The sequence below is a fragment of the Dipteris shenzhenensis genome, chromosome 15 (genome assembly GCF_047967505.1).
Source record: "Dipteris shenzhenensis isolate YYH24624 ecotype China chromosome 15, Dip_SZ_1.0, whole genome shotgun sequence".
Lineage (NCBI taxonomy): Eukaryota > Viridiplantae > Streptophyta > Polypodiopsida > Gleicheniales > Dipteridaceae > Dipteris > Dipteris shenzhenensis.
The window spans coordinates 31375468-31394212 of record NC_141610.1 but is presented as its reverse complement, the minus strand read 5'-3'; the positions used below and the strand labels follow the sequence as shown (position 1 = coordinate 31394212).

The window sequence follows — 18745 nt, the reverse complement described above, 5'->3', positions numbered from 1 at the left end:
CTTCCAATCACAAGCTTAGTATGTGGATCACCTCTAAGCTTGAGGTCTACATTATGCAAGTTTAGCGCTTGAGCAATAGAAAACTCGCCCCATATGATGTTTTCCCCACCAGTGGATCAGCATGGCGAGCTTCGGAAACGTAGAAACTTCTAGATATGGATATAAAATTCCTCATTCTTGATAATGTACTTGCTTAAATAGAGAGCTACTTGAGATGAGGAAAAACAATCCTCAAATTGATGGGTAATGTCCAAGGACTTTGACCTTTCTGTATGTCCGATCTGTTTGACCTATCGATCGCACATAATACAAGACATGAATGTTTCCCTTGATGGTTACCTCATAATTTCTGTTGTCCGCAACTAGAAGTTATGGTTGGGTGGAATAGAGGTATATTTAAATTCATTTCTATCTATACATTAATTCAGTCCTCATCCTTTTTGTTAGTGTTTCCCTTGCACTACTTCGAGTATATAGATTATGGTAAATCATGAGGAATTCCTGGTTGAACATGATGTATGAGTCCAGTAAGGTATAATTTTAAGTGTTTCAATACTTTTGCTGTTGTCAAGTTAGTAGTTAGACATGCAAGATTTTTTTTTTTTGGCAAAAAGAGACTTCTATTAAGTATTAAAGAAAACCGTTAGAGCAAGCTCCATACGGGATACACCATGCAATGCATGAAAAGCTCAAGAGCCAAAAAGAAAGGATTGGGGCTGATAGTGCCATCTCAATCCGGTAGAAACCTCCAAGAAAAAGGGAGAACCCCTCCAAACTCGAAGAAATACAGTCCTCCTAGAAGAGGCTTCCCGTGAAGGGCCCTGCATGCTAGCCCATATGGCTATCAAAGTGTGAACCGTGTCAATCCAAATACCCGTGAACACCTGTGATGGGTGTATCTGGGTGCCATCCAAGGCCTCTGTACATCTGGCTCTCCAAATGTGCCAAGAGGAAATGCTAGCCAAAATCTCCCAAGAGGTGTCCACTGAAGCATGAGAAACTCTGAAGGGAGTAAGTGGTACATCCTGAAGAGAGCAGGGCTCTATCACCTGCTGGCGGACCAAGAGTGCCCAAGAAGAAGGGTCACCCTCATAAAACAGCTGGGGCCCAGTAAGGGATAACCATGCGACAGAGCCCCAAGTCATGAAGAAAGGGGAAGTATGAAAAATGCTGAGTATCCGAGCAACCCCTTTCCAAACAGTCCTCGCCTGACTGCAGTCCCAAAGGCAATGTTGCATTGACTCCTTTATAGAATGACAGCGAGGGCAAGTGGGATCAGCCCCAAATCGTGATCTCCACATGTTCATTGCAATCCCTCCATGAATAGAAAGCCAAAAGAAAAGAGTGATCTTTCTATTTCTGAGGGATTTCTAGAGCCTCCTCCAGAAATTCCTATGCAAATCTGCGGTGATGAAGAAGCTGTCCCAATGGGGGGCTCTGGAGAAAATCCAACCCCTACTGCTCACCTGAAATCTCCTGGCATTACCAACCGTGAAACGAAAGAAGGGAATCCCCCTCTCTCGGTACCCATGATCTATCCACTTCCACTCTCCTGGCTCCCACTGTAAGCACCTCATAGGTGCACCTCCATATAACCACAATCTCTAGGATCCCAAGGCCAAGAGCAAAGGATCAGGGTCTAAGTACCACTGCAAGCCCGCTCCATGGTCCACAAAACTAGCAATCCTGACAGGCTGAAAGGCAACCTCTAGAAGAATATCATCCGTGGATCTAGAGAGTATACCTCCATACCCAACGTCAAAGACTAGTGCATCTTTCTCGAGACCTCGAAGAGCGATCACCTATAGAGGAACTGTTGTCCTCGAAAAAGCTCCCATCTAAGTGGTGAAAGTAATAGGCATCTCAACTGTCCATTCCACCGGGATGGCTGCATCTATCTGTTGAATCCTGCGTGCTACCCCTCTGAGGTGACTCACTAACTGTAGTCTCTGATCCTCAGGTAGCCTGATAAATGCTTTCCAAGTGCTTGCTGTGTAGGCGGGGCCTCTCTCCCATCTAGACCACTGTATGTAATGGGAAGTACCCAGTGGTCTGCCATGCTCATCAAGTATACTATCGTTCCAAATGATCGGCTGCCTATCAATCTCTTCGAGGGTAGAGGACGGAACCCTTCGAAGAGTGTTCCTGAAGCTCCCCCAAGCTTTCAGGATGGCAGTCATGAGAGGAGAGGTAGGAGATCTGAGAGGGACGGAAGTAAAAATCCAGCGAGGGCTGTCCACCCAATCATCTCCCAAGGTAGGTGTGCAAGCTTGAATGCGTCCAAAAAAGAAATCGTTCCAAGGTTCCTGCCCAGGCAAGAGTCCCCTCATCACCACCTTACAAAGCAATGCCCTGCACTGCAAGTCTGGGTCAATGATATTAAGGCCCCCTTCACATGTAGGGAGAATAATGGTCTCCCAAGCCACCCTCATTGCAACATCTGCCGTGCCATCAAGTCCACTCCATAAAAAATTCTTGACTGGTCTAATGAGCTGAGTGATGCAATCCCTAGACCGGCACCAGCAAGAACACACAAACCAGGCGGTGGCCAAAAGAACCTGGTTCACTACCACAACTCTAGATGAGGTCGAGAGTTTGGCTGAGCTCCAAAAAATGAGCTTTTTCCAGTGCTGGGGCAAACGTTCATCCAGTCAGCAGAAAAGACGCCCATATCTGTCCAACAGCTCACCACAAGAACAGCAGCCCCACTCACATCCGTCTATCGTTCGCGCTATGATAAACCTCCTGTTCACTGACTCCCGTCAAGATACTCCAAGGACTGCATAGGAGCGATGCCACATCCAAGTTGATCAGCTTCCACGGTCCTCTCTCACGGACTCCTCACCCCCTCTATGCTCGTTTTTTTTCCTCTTCAAGAAGCCTTCCCAGATGCAACGTAGGATCCTTCCCAGCCCGATCAACTCCTAGCCGCCATCTTTACGTAGCTACAGCCCACCATCCAAAAGCTCCCCTTCATCCGTGCATGCCTTCCTTGATTCCAGCCATGTCATCCTTGATTAGCCACCTCACTTTTGTCTTTTTACCACTCCCAAAGCTTTCTCACAAAACTTAGACCAAGGCATTTAATGCACCACACTTAGACTTTGTGCACACTAATGCAGGCCACAAGCACTTAGACCTCATTACCTACTGATTATCCACATATAAACCCATTCCTGACACAATGGAAATCTATGAGTCACTCACGACCAAATATGCTCATACTTTCATGCACATATGGCTTGGGACAACCATGAAAACATTTGTCATCCCACACAATCACACAATCACACATTGGATACCATGCTCTGGGATGTCTGGTGCACCCACACTGCTGTCATCATTTCCCAAGAGTCTCTGCAAAAGGTTTTACAATCTCAAGAAAATATTTATATCAGTATAAAGTCTTGTAATGAGAGTGTCCATAACCCAAAACTACCACCCACCAGCTATGTGCCTACCCAGTAGCATGCAACAAGTGGAAAACTTATTTACAATTTTATCCACACACCGGTTGTGGAGACCATGCACGTAATCAGACCTCTATGACTTCGAAGATGGTTTGGAAGGAGAGTAATCTGTGTCTGTGCATCGGCGTACCAAGGTCGCGATTGGCTCGATGCAAACCTTCCGTGCCCATTGTGGCATGAAGGAAATATCCACCCCAAATAGCTGAGAGCACTAATAAAGCATCCAGTAATGCAGGTGCATGAACACCACCTGAGGCAGCAAGCAAATCACTCCCACTGCCAAACTTAAGCCTGTCCTCTCTGGGGAAAAATCGAGCTGGAAGTGTGCAGAAGGCCCATAAGCTACCCACAAATCTTGCCCCTGCGAGCCCATCCACTCATCCATCATCCGGTACAACTGGTCCTCCATCATGGCATCGAACATTGTTGTGTCTGCACTGGTGGAGGCAAACTGATGAACCCAGAAAGGATGCCTGCGGGAGTCCACCACACTAATTGAGCCCACTTTTCGGGGTTGCAAAATCAAGACTTGGAGGCAAACTGATGAACCCAGAAAGGATGCCTGCGGGAGTCCACCACACTAATTGAGCCCACTTTTCGGGGTTGCAAAATCAAGACTGTCAGCTCCAGAGGTATGGGGTACAAGTATGGAATCTCAGGTAGTTCCACTGCCCCGATCTCCAAAAATCCCTCAGCAGAGGGAGCCAATCATGTAACCATGGGGCGGAAAGCTTGGAGGAAGAAACCCCTTCCCCTGGTACTTGTGAAGAGGCAGTATCCTACAGGGCCTCAGGGGAAGTAGGCTGCTGGAACGAAGACTGTTAGCTCTAGAGGCATGGGGCACAGGTATGGAATCTCCAGGTAGTTCCATGGACCTAGTCTCCAAAAATCCCTTGGCAGAGAGAGCCGAGCACGTAACTGTGGGGCGGAAAGCTTGGAGGAAGAAACCCCTTCCCCCAGTACCTGTGAAGAGGTAGTATCCTATAGGGGAGCGAAAGCAAGTTGCTGGAACGAAGAGAGGGCTGGTGAAGAGGCTCCATCCTTGATGTTACCCAAAGATAGAGGAATAGGGCTAGGTCTCGAGGGAGCACGGGGGGAGTGTTAGAAAATGACCCAACAAAGGGTACGCACAACGGAAGACTGATAGAATTGCCCAGGAGCTCACACAGTGTGGTGTGGGGTGTGAAATCACAAGCTTCTTAAACTTATGTGCATAGAATAGATGTGCAGACTCATCAATAGACAATGAACCAACCAGATAGAGAAACCACCAAAATAATATATTTACGTCCAAAGCTATGGACACAATACAAAAGAGATAGATCCAGAGTCCCACCAATGGTGTGGTCCTCTGATCTTACCACAAGGTCCTTCTCCTATCTACCGGCTATCTCTAGACTCGAGCCAGCGTGCTCCACCTCGAGCGTCTATAGACTTTCTGTCCAGAATGATCTTCTCAACCTTGTTGCCCTGCGTGTCAGCCTAGGTAGGCAGCCTCTGTCAAGCTTTGTCTGCAGCACATAGGTCCTCTTGGTCCTCCTGAATGTAGGCCCCAAGACAGCTGCTCCAAAAGATGAGATATGAGGGCTGAATGGCCCCCTTTTATAGGCCCAGGGCCTGATCCAAAAAACCGACCTGGTAGGGGAATATGGGCCGACCAGACTGCCCCTCCCTACCCGACTTTGTGGTCTGTAAACCGACCTCCAGGCAGCCCTTGATTGGCCAACCTGAGGCGGCTCTCTTGGGCTGCTGCCAGGCCCTAAGGGCAGCCCATACAGAGCCCTACCCTTGGGTCCTTCTAGGGCTGGATGGCTGCAACTGTTCCGCCACCAATGGGCCCTTATTGCAGGAGCCTTTGCCCTGCCATGCTGCGCCATGTGCTCCTGCTGGGTCTGCCCTCTGCCAGGCTCTCTCCAGCCACGTGTGCAGCGCCGTACTGATCCGTACTGCTGCTGAGGTCAGCTGCCATGGATCGTCATCATGCAGCCACTCCTCGCCTCTATCTAGAGCTCCAAATACCCACGGATCTGCTCCTGGACCTTCTCTAGATGTGCTGCCCACATGACAGCCATGATGCTGTCCATGTGGCAGCCCCTTTCTCTCTTTTTATGTGGGGTACCGCCCTAGGTCTCCCTCCCCCATGCTCTCCTCATATGGGGGCTTACAGATGGGGAGGTGACCTTTCCAACAGGGAGGGGGAAGCGGAGGAACCTCTCGTGGCGGGGGGGGGAAGGGCGGGTGACAAGAGTAACGATAGCAGGATAGGCGGGGGGAGGAGGGGGAGAGATTGGGGGGGCGGGGGGTCCCGACGGATGCAAAGGGGGGGGGAGAAGTCCAAGAGAGGCGGAGAGGATAGGGGACTCGCTGCTGCACTGGTGCCTGGGACCTCTGAGGCTCCTCTATTAGGATGGGGGAGCGCATGAGAGGAGCAGCAGCCTCTAGAACCTCCAGAGCACTTGTAACTTGCTGTTGCGGGGTTAGGGGGGGCTGGGTGCTCGAATGCCCTACTTCGGAAGGGTCTTCTAGAGGAGCAATGGGTGCGCTCTCCGAAGTGAAGGGCAACCTACAAGGGGATCCCCAAACTAATCCTAAGAGTGGGAAGCTGCCAGCGCTCTCTTCTTGCGGTTGGCCCGCTGTCTTTGGCTCTTCGCAGCCCACTTGCTTGGTTTCCTTTTCTTTTGTCCCACCTTGGTCCACTCACCTTCATAGGGTTCCACCCAAGGCTCTGGCATGCCTCTTGCTGCCACCTGAAGGGCTAGTGGGTCCTATCCACCTAGGACGCCTTTGATGCCTATGACCACAACCTGTGGGGGGGAGGCGGGGGGAGAGCACTAGTGGGCAGGATCTCATACGAATGTGAAGCATGAGTGTCATGCGCAGTAGCACCACTAGGATCAAAAGGAATATCAGTCAGGAGCCTCATCTGCATCATGTGTATTTGCCATCTCATCCTGAAACGTATCCAAAGAACCTGGGGCATCAAACAATTCCTCGTCATTTGAGAGGTCAATGATCATGCTGAGCTTGGCAATACCACTGTTGGGCATCTTGCACACATTCCTGTGCTCAGGAGTCCATTTCTCGCCATATTTAAAACATAAGGTGGCCTTCTTTCTACTGTCCAACATTGCCTGTGTATGCTGTTTTATCTCAGCCTGCTCATTTCCAGCAGTTGGCTTGCCTCCAGGCTTGCCATCAGGATACCTGTAAGGCCTGGCATACGGCATCTTACTACCCAAGACAGTAGGAAAGCGAGGAAATGGTGCTGCTGCAGATTTCTTGTCAGTCCACTCAGCAAACTTAGGCTTCGACTTAGCGTCATAGCCCGTAGCATGCAAGCTGCCCCTGGCATTTCTGTGCTTGCCAGCATATTTAGGCTCGAATACCTCTGCAAGCTGAGCTGCTTTCTTAATTGTTTGAGGGTTATGTGCCTTCACATCTGCAGTGAGAGAAGAACTTAACCCATGGATGAAACGCAGCAGCTTTCCCTTCTTAGATACGTTTTGCACAAACAAGGAAAGCCTGTGTGTGTAACCTCCAGAAGTCCGGGCATCAGGCATCATCACGCTTGAGGTCCACATAATCGGAGAAGGGCATCTCAAGTTTGATGGCCTCAGGTAGGGCCCTATATGAAGGCAAAGAATCTGCCAACATGTCATCAAAAGTGGCTTGCTGCCCACCACCAACTCCCTGCTGCATAGAAGCTGCTACCATCTGATGCACTGGCTGCGTCTGGCTATATGTGCTCGCTGGCGGAGCGATGGGTGTATGAACCCCGGGCTGGGTGTCTCTGCCAAATGCATCTCTCTGAAATGATGGCATACTCCCTGGTGCGGTGAAAGGAGCACTAGCCGGATGCACACCAACGGGTCGGCCCAAAAGAGATGGCTCAGCCTGCATAGATGCAGAAAGCTGAGAGCCAAAAGATGGCCTAACATCCTGCAAGAAGGTGCTCTGTGGCACAGAAAATGCATCATCTATGTCCAGATAATCCCCAAGCTAGGATACATGCAATGGTCCAAAAGATTGATGCTCATAGGCACGACGGGCATCTGCCATAAAACCCCTACGTGGAGTAGACAAAACGTCCTGACTGCCATTGTTATGCAGAATAAGGGTAAGCAGCTTGCACCCAAGAGTTGCACCCAAGAGCTGCTTACCCTTATTCTGCATAACAATGGCAGATGTGATCTGCTGACCAATCTATTGTCCTATCTGGACAAGAGTCGTATCCTGCATAGCCATGGCTGTGGTAAGCTGCCTGCTGAACTCCTGTCCTATCTGGCAAAAAGCATCTTGGAGCATAGAGGAAAGGGCATCCAGAAATTGCGTTTGCGCTGCTTGCACTTCCCGGGATGCAGGAGAGAGAGGCTAAGTCAAAGGAACCTCTGCACCACCAGTGGATGCAACCATTGTGGCCACCTCATGCTAAGCAGCCTCATCAGTGTCATGCAATATATCACGAGGAACACGCTTCGGTGCCATGGTGACCGGCCTTGGAGAGAGGAGCTCGAATGTAGGCAAGGAGAAATGGATAACAAAACCCTGTGTAATGAGCACCTGAGATAGTACCTGGAAACATGAAAATGTCGATGGAGAGGCTCGGAAGAAGGGTCGTCGAAGAAGCTTCGAAATGGAGCCAAAATGGCTCCAAACGGGCTGTGAAAGGCCCCTAAAAAGAGGCTGAAAAGTGAACTGTTTACCGCTTCTTTTTTTTTCTCTTTTTTGGTCCCTAAGTCACCTAGGACTCCTAACCTAAGACTGGTAAGACAAGACACTGACTTAGTCTAACTTAACCCAACTACTTAACCTTAGTTAGAACTAGCCTAAAACAGCCCCCAACTAACTAAACTTAAACCTAACCCACTAACTAAACCCAATCAAACTAACCCTAGCTAACTTAACCTAGGAAACATGTGAGGACTAAGGTTCTTTTGGCAAGGCTAGACGGGCTGCGGCGGCCAGGTTGCGGCGGCGTCACGACGACGCACAGCCAAGGCGAGCAGGTCGCGTCACGGACGGTGTCGCGGGAGAGGTCAGTTGCAGGGGTTGACAATTTGATGAGCAGCTTGCGGGTGAAGGCCTCACGTATGACCTGGGATCGTTGACGAGCAGCTTGCGGGTCAATCGGTCGAACCAGATAGTGGGTTTGTGGTTCGTGATTGGCTGTTGATTCGAAAGTAGATGCAGGAGGACTTGCTGTCGTTTAGGCATTGCTTGGAGCGTCAGAACTGATCGTCAGGCTTTGATGAAAGCTTGTGGCTGTGCCTTCAATTTTCACCTTTGGACAGCAGCTCAACGACTGAAGGGTGAAAGGGAAGCGCAAAGGTGCCAAAAAAGGGAGCTCTAATACCAATGTAGAGAAGGGGAAGGGGCAGATTTGGAGATGGGGATAAAATAGCAGAAGGAAGAGAGGAGAAGGGAGGAGAAGGGGAAGGAGAGAGAAAGAGGGAGAAGGATAAGGGGATAGAGAGATAGAGAGAGGGAGGAGAGAGAGAGAGTGAGCGTAGGAAGCAGGAAGGAGTAGGGAGAGTAGATAGGATTAGATGTCACATCTCAAAGGTACCATACAAATCATAAGGGGCTGACTTATATAGTCCCCCTTCTTAATCCTATCTTACCACCAATTTCCCTTCTTTTTCCCCACCTATTTCCCACCTAATTCCGTGCTATTTCCCACCTTCATTAGAAGAAAGCTTTTTATAAGCAATTTATGCCAAAGCATTTCAGGGACCATGTCCTTCTTAGTTGGGAGAGTGTGCACATGGATGAAGGGGATTCAGTGGAGACTTATAATCAAAAGTTTTGGGATGCCGATTGTACCTTTTAAGAAGGTCTCCAAGAATACCCAACTCAGGAAATATAGGGCTGTCTTGACTCCCAAGATCTAGGCTGTGGTAAATACCCAGCACATCAGGTAATAATGCATTCAGCCTTTGTGTCCAACTCAATGCAAATGCAGGATCCCATGCCTTCCTTACAGGCCCGAACAGTAGAAAAGAAGTCAGCCACTCCCCAGTGAGTGAAAGGAGTTTCCCAAGTCTCAAAAGAGGGAATTTCAGCCTCAGAAGCCGAGGGGAAACCAAGTGCAAAAAGTCTATAAAGGGAAACCGCAGTTTACTCCTGAACAGATTGCCATTATGCGAAAAGAGAGCATATGCTTTAGGTGTGGCAAAGAGGGGCATGTGGCTGCCAAGTGCCTTGTGAGGTCTCGGACTCGAAGGAGCAAGGTAAGCCCCAAGTACCACCCAGGCCGGTGGCGGGTGGAATTCTTGATGTTTTGGGAACAGTGTCAAATCGAGAGAAGAGAGAGACGTTGCTGTCATGGGGCAAGATAAGAGACCAGCAAGCGTTTGATCCAAGGGCTATTGATAACTCCATATCAGAAGACACAGCCTTGAGGCTGGGATAAAGACCGAAGAGTTGGGCAGGGCCCTAGATGCCGATCAGATGTTCCATGGGGACCCTATGCCTGTTACTTCCTTGATTGGGAAGCCTCGTGTCAATGTGCCTGCCAAGTGCCTTGTGAGGTCTCGGACTCGAAGGAGCAAGGTAAGCCCCAAGTACCGCCCAGGCCGGTGGCGGATGGAATTCTTGATGTTTTGGGAACAGTGTCAAATCGAGAGAAGAGAGAGACGTTGCTGTCATGGGGCAAGATAAGAGACCAGCAAGCGTTTGATCCAGGGGCTATTGATAACTCCATATCAGAAGACTTAGCCTTGAGGCTGGGGATAAAGACTGAAGAGTTGGGTAGGGCCCTAGATGCCGATCAGATGTTCCATGGGAACCCTATGCCTGTTACTTCCTTGATTGGGAAGCCTCGTGTCAATGTACAGAGTTATGTAGATCAGCATTTCCCCTCTTAAGCATCATGATGTAGTTCTGGGAATGCCTTGGTTTCATCATAAGGCAGTGAAGTGTCTCTTCCTGAAAGAGTGCTTGAGTTTGTACATAAGGGTAAAGTGCAACGTATCGTTGCCAGGAATAAAGGGGAGACCATCCCCATTGTATCTGATATTTTTGTTGGCAAGGCAATACAGTCTGTAGTTTCAGCGTACATGGTTTTCATTTAGGAAAGAGATTTAGAAATGCATGCTGATTTGAATGATGTTGATAGAGAAAATTCCAGTTTCTTGAAAATTTTAAAGATGCATTACTAGGGGAGTTACCCCTTGAGAGACAAGAAGTGTATAAACTGATGCCTTATAGGGTCAGTGCTACCTAGAGAGAGGAGATTATGGCTCAAGTACAAGACTTGCTGGCCAAAGGCTTAATTCAGCCGAGCTCTTCTCCGTTTTGTTCCCCTGTACTTCTTGTACAGAAGAAAGATTGTTCCTTTCGTATGCGCGTTGATTATCACACACTAAACAAGATGACCATCAAGAATAGATTCCCAATTCGCGCGTAGATAATGTGCTGGATCAAATTTGAAAAGTGGTTACCACTGAGTTCGCATACAATCATAGGATGTGCACAAGATAATGTTTTGGTCTGTATGAATACTTAGTAATGCCATTCGGGTTGACAAATGCCCTTGCTACCATTAATCGAATGATGAATTGCATCTTCCGTCCTTAATGCAGTTCAGGGGTACCTTCTTCGATGACATCATAGTCTTTTCCAAGTTTGAGGGAGAGCACTGGAACACCATGAGAGGCCATAGGCCCACACTCTTTTCTGTGGAGCATCACAATGCGATACCTTTTTATGCACATGAAGACGCAGGTGGTAATGCTCCTATGAACGAGGAGGAGGCTTATGGGAAGCCCAGCCAACACTTTATACTATTTCCACGCATGCCCTGATGGGTGCCAAAAGTGCTGATACTATCAAATTAACAGGGATGATTAATGGCAGGATTGTGCATGTGTTGGTGGACAGCGGTAGCACCCACAGTTTTGTTAACTGCAAGACCCTACAGAGGGTGGGACTGATTGCTACTGAGATAGACCATGGGCTGAGAGTAGAAGTGGCCAATGGACAGCATATGATCAGTAGATCTTGTCGCCAAGATGCAAGGATTAAGTTCTCTGATGACTATACATTTGCAGGTGATCTCTTGGCACTTGACACGGGCCCAATAGATGTTGTCCTGGGCTGTGATTGGTTGCAATCACTAGCCAAAATCAGCATGCATTTCAATGCCTTAACACTCAGCTTTGTCCACAGGGATGGATCAGTTACATTGCATGGTATTGCAGCTCCTAAATTGTAGGTCATTTCAGCAAGGCAGATGGCCAGAGAGCTCAAGAGGGGCAGCACTATACATGCATTAAATGTGTCAATAACTAAGGAGGGTGGCACTCCCCGTGTTGATGATTGTGATATGCAGAGATTGCTCTCAGAGTTTGCAGATTTTTCCAATTTGTCATCACAGTTGCCTTCGAGAAGAGATGTAGATCATGCCATAGTCTTGGAACCTGGCAGTAAGCCAATCAATGAGGCCCCATACCAGCTCTCTAAGGTAGAACAAGAGGAAGTGGCAACTCAAGTGAGGGACTTACTTCAGAAGAGTTTCATCACTCATAGCACTTCTCCTTTTGCATCCCCTGTGCTCTTAGTGAAGAAGGACGATTCTTACCGTATGTGCATTGATTACAGAGACTTCAATAAGGTCACCATCAAGAACATGTTTCCAATCCCCAGAATAGACGACCTGTTGGATGAACTCAAGGGTGCTCAGTTTTCACTAAGATTGATTTGAGGTCTGGCTATCATCAGATTAGAATGAAAGCTGGGGATGAGCACAAGACAACCTTTTGCACAGAGTGGGGATTGTATGAGTTCAAGGTGATGCCTTTTGGATTGACCCATGCACCAGCTACCTTCCAGGCACTCATGAACAAGATTTTGCAGCCTCTCCTTTTCAAATATGTACTGGTATTTTTTTATGACATCCTCATTTACAAGAAGGATAAGCAGGAGCACATCAGACATGTCAAGCAAGTGCTGGAAATTTTGAGGCTGCATCAGCTTTATGCTAAAGCTAGCAAATGCACTTTTATGGCACAGGAGGTTGAGTATCTTGGTCACATTGTCAGCAAGGATGGGATTCGAGTGGATCTTGCAAAGGTGAAATGCATTGAGGATTGGAAGCAGCCACGCAACCCTACTCAATTGAGGGGATTTCTAGGTCTTGCTTCCTTCTACAAGTGCTTTATTCGCAAGTTTGCCAAGAGGGCAGGCCCTCTGACAGACCTTTTGAAGAAGGATGCTTTTATGTGGTCTACAGATGCACAGCACAACTTTGAAGAGCTGAAATTCGCCCTCACTCATGCTCCCGTGTTGCTATGCCCTGATTTTTCACGTACTTTCATTGTGGAGGCAGATGCCAGTGGCAAAGGATTAGGGGCTGTGCTAAGGCAGGAACACGGGTGCCAAGGAGCTGGATTATCATGTGTATGATTAGGAGATGTTGGCTATCCTCCATGCTTTCGAAAAATGGCACCACTACCTATACGGTAGCAAAATCAAGGTTAAGACAAATCATAGGATACTCCGGTATTTCCTTACGCAGCCCAACTTATCAATGAAGCAAAAGAGGTGGCTGGCTAAGGTTCAGTCTTATGATTTCGACATTGAGTACAAGAAAGGGAAGGAAAACATGGTTGCAGATGCCTTATCCCGTATGTGGGCTTGGGGTTTGTCTACCATTTCTATCATCTACCAACAGTGGATTCATGGTATTTAGGAAGAATATATGCAAGATTCTAAGGCAGCTTCCATATTTGTGGAGTTATAGAGGCCATCGAGCCAGGGGCATGCTGAATTTAAGCTGCATAATGGGCTGCTGTGGTGCAAGGACAGAATTTATTTGGTGCCAGATTCAAGTACCAACTGTTGGTCTTACAAGAAATGCACTCATCTCCTATGGCAGGACACGCGGGTATTACTAAGACATATGAAAAGGTCAAACAGAGCTTTATCTGGGATGGCTTGTGGCGGGATGTAGTTAAATTGTCAGTGACTGTTTACCCTGCCAGCAGAATAAAGTGGACAGCTGGTTACCCGCGGGTCTCTTACAGCCATTACCTATTCCAGAAGGCAAATGGACTCACATTGCTATGGATTTCATCATAGGGTTGCCTTCCACAGAGCGGGGATGGAATAGCACTTTTGTGGTGATTGACAGAATGACAAAGCAGGCCCATTTCAAGGTTGCTTGGCAGTTCATCGAGCATGTTTTTAAGCATCATGGCTTCCCTTGGGAGATTGTCAACGACAGAGATGCAGACGGATGGACAGTTAGAAAGGGTGAACAAATGGTTGGAGGAGTATTTGAGGCATGTCTGTCATGACACACAGAAGTCTTGGGATAAGTGGTTGGCACTCGCTGAATTTTGTTACAACAGTACCAAGCACATCTCTATTGGGATGAGCCCATTCGAGGCTATGTATGGATGCACAGTGGGTATGCCATCTTTAGTTGCAGACATGGCTATGAAAAATTAGCAAGCAAGAAATGACTTGGAGAGTATGGATGCCCTTTTGCAATTGGCTAAAAAGAATATGCAAGATGCCCAAGCCAAGCGGAAGTATGCGGATGAACACAGGAGGTATATGTCTTTTGAAGAAGGGGATTATGTGCACTTACGCCTCCATAAGAACTGTTATGCCTCGCTGAAAGGTAACACCAACACGAAGCTTGCTCACAAGTATTATGGTCCCTACAGGATCATCCGCAAAGTTGGCGAGGTGGCTTATGAGTTGGAGCTATCCAGGACCTCTAGGATTCATAATGTTTTCCATGTGTCCTTGCTGAAGCCACATGTCGAACAGCATGTCCAAGTCCTTCCTGAGCTACCACTTATGGATGAGAAGGGCCACATACTCTATGTTCCGGAGCGCATCATGGGTTCAAGGATCACGTACTCCGAAACAAAGTCTACACCGAGTATCTTATCAAGTGGTAGGGACTCCCTGAGGATGAGAACTCATGGCAGCCAGAGAGCATTGTCCAAGACAACCCCTATCTCCTACCGGGCTGATTATTATTTGCTACTCCCTGAGGATGAGAACTCGTGGCAGCCAGAGAGCATTGTCCAAGACAACCCCTATCTCCTACCAGGCTGATTATTATTTGCTGTTTGCTGCACCTATTTAACAGCCTGCATATAAAATTTTGAGTGCAAAATTCCTTGGGGAGGGATGGCTGTAATGAAGGTGGGAAATAGCAGGGAATTAGATGGGAAATAGGTGGGGAAAAAGAATGGAAATTGGTGGTAAGATAGGATTAAGAAGGGGGACTATATAAGTCAGCCCCTTATGATTTGTATGATACCTTTTCGATGTAACATCTAATCCTATCTACTCTCCCTCCTCCTTCCTGCTGCCAACACTCACTCTCTCTCTCCTCCCTCTCTCTATCTCTCTATCCCCTTAATCCTTCTCCCTCTTTCTCTCTCCTTCCCCTTCTCCTCCCTTCTCCCTTCCTTCTGCTATTCTATCCCCATCTCCAAATCTGCCCCTTCCCCCTTCTCTACGTTTCTTAAAGCCCTTCCAGTGCCTAGGAGCTGAACCAGCACTCCACCATGCACTGGCTGTACCTCTCAGATGCAGGCTGGCCATACGCAATTTCCTTGCTTCTAGAAACCATTTTGGATGCTAGCCCTTTGTACAGAACCTGTAACTCTATGTGTTGGAGGGGTGTTTCGTGATACATGGCCTGGCAAAGGAGTCCGCTTTGCATGCAAACCCATCATTGAGGTAGAGGACAAATGGCCACTGTCTGACCCTACATCTCTGTCCCTCTTTGCTGACCCTGCTTCGCTTGAACCAGCTTCAGCTTCATCCAATATTGCCACAGAATCCACCTCTTTGAGAACAGCCAAGCACTTTTGCTTCCACCCTTCAAGGCTCTCCCGAACATTTCAAGGAACATGGGGCATGGCCATGTATCTTTATTTGGCACATGCAAGATGGTCCTTCACACGGGTGACACTCCCCGATTTGACCTCTCCACAATACAAACATCTCCACTTCTTAGATCCACCGGACCCTTACGTAGTTCCCCACTTTCTCTACATGTTCCCAGAATGGATCCGGAGCCATGTGACCTACGAGTGAGGAATAGAAAAATTGGAGCTGAGAACTTGAGTAGAAGAGGCTGTTTTGGACCTGAGAATTTAAAAAAGTGGGTCGAGCAGTGAGAGCAAGCAGATAAAGAGGGTGTTTTGGAGCTGGGAAGACGGGGCTTTTTGGAGCTCAGAACTCAGAAAAAGGGAGCTGAGAAAAAGGGGCTGTTTGGGAGCAAAAAAACTAAAAAAAAAGGGCTGTTTTGGAGCTGGAAAAAATGCTGGGACAGCCTGTTTCAAGCTAGCCTTGCCAATGTGTGCAAGAGGGGGAGTGGGAGCTGCCAAAGGAGAGTAAGATGAAATGGCTGGAGGGGAGCACTCAGCAAATGAACATCGCATGCTCTAGGTGGGAAGCAAGAAAGAAATGGCAACGGGCGCCCACAGACTGTTTTGGGGCAGAGGAAAATGCCTATCCTGAAATGGCATTTCTGTTTCAGAAAACATTTCCGAAACGCCGTACCGTTTTGGGAGCCCTGAAATGGCATTTCTGGAGACTACGCAAGAGGGTGAATAGATTGTTCGAGAATATGCTGAGAATGTATGTGGATGAGAGTCAAAAGAATTGGGTTAAGTTATTGGCTCTAGTAGAGTTTGCCTATAACAGTTCATGGCATTGATCTATTAGGACGTCTCCATTCAACGTGTATGGACATGATTGTAGCATATCAATTAATTTATCTGGTCCCACAAATAGGGTATAAGTCTCTACAAAAATCCTTTGAAATTAAGGAAAAAGACTTTTAAATGATCAAAGAATGCATGAGCATTGAGAATATACATTTTTCGTATTTTTGCCATCAGAATATTAACATCGGTCATTTTTTAAAGACAAATATATATGGGAAGACGATTCATTTTAATAAAAGCGTGTATTGGTAAAAGGATGGTCCAAAGATCAGGAAAAATCCTTTGAGAGTAAGGAAAAAGACTTTAAAATGATCAAAGGATACATGAGTATTGAGAATATACATTTTTTGTATCTTTGTCATCGGAATATTAACATCGGTCAAATATATATGGGAAGACGATTCATTTTAATAAAAGCATGTATTGGTAAAAAGATGGTCCAAAGATCAGGAAAAAGCAGTTTGGACTTGGCCTTTTTGCTTGGATTTCTCTCAAAATTCTAAAACGCAGATTTGAGGCCTAAGATTTGGAGATAAAGACGAAAGTTGTAAGGAAACAAAGAACAGTCAGAAGTCGTCTTATTGATTATTTTCAGATTACGCACTATTTGGGAGATACAGGGCTTTGAACTGGGCTGTTTTTCTAGTGTTTATTTAAAATAGCGAACTGGGCTGTTTCGTAGATACGCACTATTTCGTAGATACAGGGTTCTGAAATAGCGAACCAAAGCAATGGCTTTATTTCTGAAAAGCAAGGTTGTTTTTGGGAAAAGTAGATTCGGAAGAAGCTTCATGCGTGCAGATTTTGAGGCGAATTGAGAAAGACTCTTAACCAAGATTGAGATTGAGATTGAGATTGAGACCCAGGTTTCAAGAATAGATTTTGAGTTCAAGATTGAGATTGAGATTTGTATTTCATCTCCAACTGTGATTGAAATTAGGATTGTGATTGTTTTTGGAAAAAAAAAAAAAGGATTGTGATTGTGATTGTGATTGAGATTGTGAATGAGATATCGGAGGTAGAGCATGGAGTGACAGGGTGGTACATCTCTCCTCAACGAGAAGTGTTTCCTTTGTGAAGGTCTATTTTTGGAATATAGAAACTGTTTCTTTTTTAATTTTCAAATTGTGATTTCATGTGGAAACTCGACTTCTGTAATTGGGTGCCTCACAGTTTTGGAGTTCAATAGTCTTGAGTGTTAGGTGGTTGACTGTCTTAACTCCCATGCACGTAGTGTTACCTTTTTTTTTAGTACGCGACATATGGTATGCATCTATTACTCAAAGCTATGGTTTTTTTTTAAATGGTCTATATGATTCCATGGTCTTGTCCTACGACCTTTACACCGAGGCACACTTGGACTTGCCTATTCTAACCAAGGGAGGCAAATTTTACTATTTGCTTGCTCTTATGAACATCTTCTATGGTGTGAGTATCGTTATTTTACTTATAGATTTGACATATCCATCGTTATATTTTACTTATAGATTTAGCATAGCACAATATTGTTGAATTATAGCGTACCAAAGAAGAAATTTTTATGCACATAGGAACACTATAGATAGATTGGGTTTCGGTGGTGCACTCCGACTTCCCCGCAAATGGATTTAAGGCCAATTTCAATATTTAAATAGCAGTGCACACTCCTTTCACAAATTAGGGTGTACACGTTAACTGATGGAGGAGAGAACCATAGTCAACGCATCTAGTGCGCGAAGCACATACGATTCGGGACTACACAAGCTCCTGAGAAATGAAAACGAAAATCTACTAAGGGAGAGAAGCATTACAAGTACAGTTTTGCCTTTGTAAGTCATGTAAACACAGGAACGACCAACTTCATTGCCTGCTCCGAGAGGAGTGATGTCGAGCTTGTCACCTACTCCTTTGATAGAGTCTTTGCGCTTCAAGGGATTGGCAGAGGTGATAGAGTTCATAGCTGCAAGTGAGAGGAATTCCCCAAGGAAAAGGCTCAAGGTGCCTTGAATTTTAAGGAGGTTCTATTATATAGCTATTCACTTGTTAACATGAAACGAAATGCACTCTCAGCCCCTTCACACCACCTACCCTCCCAATCGAATTCGAGGATGGCCGTGCCATGCCGCGCCTCGTCACTCGTGGTTCATATCCGACGGGCCCGCGGCCACCAGTATTACACGTTTTTTTATGAGTGGCCACCGAGTGTGGTCGTTCACACCACCCGTTGGTTCTCTCTTTATTGCCAAGCTGCATCCAATATGTCAAGGAAAAGCAAACATTGGCTTGTGGCTTCAGTGAAATCTTGCAAAAGAACCACTCACATCATTTCACGGCCCTTTTTTGGCACGTGCACATGGGTTGGGCAACCTCCATATGCCGCCCACTATTTTCTTGTGCAAGTGGGCGGGACCACTTTTTTCATTATGGCACCTAAGACCAGTGCCCTCCTTCACATACATTTTTTGAGGGTGGGCAGCGAGTGGTCTGAACCCACCCTAATTTATGTGATTAGTGTAGCGGTTGGAGGAGATCGAATGAGCCAATCATGTAACAATTGGGGGAGTTGGCCATGGAGTATGCGGCCTTCATGGGTCG

General features: G+C 46.9%; 1 pseudogene; it reads right to left on the bottom strand.

The window, feature by feature from the left end:
- LOC147893690 (cleavage and polyadenylation specificity factor subunit 3-I-like) overlaps positions 1-18142 on the bottom strand; it is a 33050-nt pseudogene extending 14908 nt beyond the window's left edge.
- Positions 18143-18745: the final 603 nt, after the last annotated feature.